We start from the raw sequence: 3,319 nt of genomic DNA, 5'->3' as shown, positions 1-3,319 counted from the left end.
AGGTCTCTTAGCAAGGGAACACTGGAAGTGAGACTTAAAGGACACTTAGGAGTTTGCATTAAGGAAGAGATTGAAAAGCATTCTAGATAGGAGGAACTGTGATGAGAAGGTCCAAGAATATTGAGAAGGTTTTGAGACATAAACAGTTCAAACTGACTAAAATGGCACCATGGTGGGATATAGCAGGAGTCCAAGCTAAAGTTTTAAGTCAGACCACAAAAATCTGTTTTTGGGTCGGGAGCAGTGACTCATGCCTGTAATCTCAGCACTTTGGGAAGCTAAGGTGGGCAGATCACCTGAGGTCAAGAGTTTGAGACCAGCCTGGCCAACATGGTGAAACCCCATCTCTACTGAAAATACCCCAAAAAAATGTAGCCAGGCGTGGTGGTGGGCGCCTGTAATCCCAGCTACTCAGGAGGCAGAGGCAGGAGAATTGCTTGAACCCAAGAGGCAGAGGTTGCAGTGAGCTGAGATTACATCACCGCACTCCAGCCTGGGCGACAGAGTGAGACTCCATATCGAAAAAAAAAATCCGTCTTTGGGCTGGGCACAGTGGCTCACACCTGTAATCCCAGCACTTTGGGAGGCCAAGCTGTGCAGATCACTTGAGGTCAGGAGATTGAGACCAGCCTGGCCAACATGGTGAAAACCCATCTCTATTAAAAATACAAAACAATTTAGCTGGGCGTGGTGGCAGGCGCCTGTATTCCCAACTACTCAGGAGGCAGAGGCAGGAGAATTGCTTGAACCCAGGAGGCGGAGGTTGCAGTGAACCAAGAGTGAGCCACTTCACTCCATCCTGGGCGACAGAGTGAGACTCTGTCTCAAAAAAATATAATCAATCAGTCAACCAGTCCTTTTAGTTCCATCCTAAGGAAATTGAACTTTATCCCAAAGAAGGGTAGTGTTTTAGTAGTTGGGCTGATTCATAAAACAGTCTCATACTCAAAGAGCCTTGATTGGTGGAGCTATGTCAACCTGGAGGCATGTCTCTAATGCTGAACTAGAAGCCTTGGCTGGACCCAATTCTATTCAATGTTTTATCCATAACATTAATGAAGATATGATCTGCTAAGCTAAAACAGATAGCCGGTGTAGAAGAGTCAAAGATCTTGACAGGCTGAAACATGAAAAAATTTTTTTAGATGGAGTTTTACTCTGTTGCCCGGGCTAGAGTATGGTGGCGTGATCTCAGCTCAATGCAACCTCTGCCTCCCGGGTTCAAGCAATTCTCTTGCCTCAGCCTCCCAAGCAGCTGGGACTACAGGCACACACCACCACGCCCAACTAATTTTTGTATTTTTAGTAGAGACAGGGTTTCATCATATTGGCCAGGCTGGTCTAGAACTCCTGATCTTGTGATCCACCCGCCTTGGCCTCCCGAAGTGCTGGGATTACAGGCATGAGCCATCGTGCCCTCTGGAAAGACATCTTACAAGATAAAATAGTCACACTATAAAAAGTATTGTGTTGAGCAAAATGGAGCTACATGTCTTCTGAGATCCTTGTGCTTCTGGAATTCTATGACTATTTCCAAATGACATTGGTCTTCACCTTTTTATAGCTAGGTCTTCTAACTTCTGGAAGCTCAATTACTCTGCAATCTACATTAAGCTCCTAGTATACATGAAACGTTGTAGATATTCTAATGTGCTTTTCTCTTTTTTTCATTACTCTGTTTCTCTCTTCCTCCAGTCTGACTGAAAAATAAAGTAGAAGAATAAAAGTAAGCTGGTCAAGCCAGGTGCAGTGGCTTGCTCCTGTAATCCTAGCACTTTGGTGGACTGAGGAGGGGGGCGGATGGCTTGAGTCCAGGAGTTCAAGACCAGCTTGGCCACATAATGAAACCCTGTCTCTACAAAAAAATAGAAAAATTAGCCAGGTGTGGTGACGCACAACCATAGTCTCAGTTACTTGCGAGGCTGAAGTGGGAGGATCACCTGAGCCCAGGAGGTTGAGGCGGTAGTGAGCCAAGATCGCTCGACTGCATTGCCGCTCTTTTCTTGAGAACTTGTTTCAAAAAGAAAAAAAAAGAGAGGCCGGGTACGGAGACTCATGACTGAAATCCCAGCACTTTGGGAGGCCTCAGCTGGGAAATCCGAGCTGAGGTCAGGAGTTCGAGACCAGCCTGGCCAACATGGTGAAACCCTGTCTGTATTAAAAATACAAAAAATTAGCCAGGCATGGTAGTGGGTGCCTGTAATCCCAGCTACTTGGGAGGCTGAGGCAGGAGAATCCCTTGAACCCGGGGGCAGAGGTTGCGGTGAGCTGAGATCATGCCACTGCACTCCAGCTTGGGCAACAGAGCAAGACTCTGTCTCAAAAAAAAAAAAAAAAAAAACAAAAAACTTTTATTGGCAAACATTACAATGTTTCAATGATTATAAAGATTTTTGCCAAATTAATACAAGGGGGAGAGACTACAGTCTAGGATGACTTTTAGGTTTCTGGCTTGAGCAACTCAAGGTGTTGGTGAACTGGAAGAGAAGGAGAAAGGGTCTTGGAGAAAGTGTCAGCACTCATTATGTGACACTCCAGCCATCTCATTCAGGCTGGATGTGATTTTCTGTTTCTCCATAGATCAAGATGGAGATACTGAATCTGCATGTTGTTTCTCCATTAGTGAACAGAGGATCATAATTAGAGTTGGAAAGGATCTTTAAAATCACTTAGTTCATACCCACATCTTCCTCTCATTCATCCCTCCAACCAATGTTTGCATTGCTTTCACACTTTTCCTGTGAAATGATCATCCATGAAGATGAAATTGCTTACCCTCTCTCAATTTCCTCAATTGCAAAAGGCGAATAATATTACCTACCTCACAGGATTAAATCAGATAATATATATAAAGCATTTATTATAGTGCCTAGCAAGTGTTCAATAAATAAATCCCAAATATTAGCTTAAAAATGCCGGTGCAGTACAGTTTGCAACCCATTAATAGATTGTGAAATCAGTTTTAGTGTGCAGTGACAAGCAATTTTTTAGAGAGAAGAAGAAAACATGTACTGTGTGTGTTATTATACAAAATATTTGTTTCCATGTAAATATGGGTTTATGTTAAATATTTATATGTTTATATAGCCTATAAATTTGTACACTTACACTTATTTTTGTATGTGGATATATACATATGTGTGTTCCAGGTCACAATGTGAAATGTATTACACTGGGTCAGGTGGAATAAATTTTGAGAAGCATTGCAATACACAATTCTTTTCTTCCTTTGCTGATCTATGTTGAAAGCCGTATTTTTTTTTTTTTTTTTTTTGAGACAGAGTCTTGCTCGGACCCTCGGTGGACAGGCTAGGTCTCC

The sequence above is a fragment of the Colobus angolensis genome, unplaced genomic scaffold, assembly GCF_000951035.1.
Source record: "Colobus angolensis palliatus isolate OR3802 unplaced genomic scaffold, Cang.pa_1.0 Scaffold37, whole genome shotgun sequence".
Taxonomy (NCBI): Eukaryota; Metazoa; Chordata; class Mammalia; order Primates; family Cercopithecidae; genus Colobus; species Colobus angolensis.
This window is presented reverse-complemented; position numbering follows the sequence as displayed.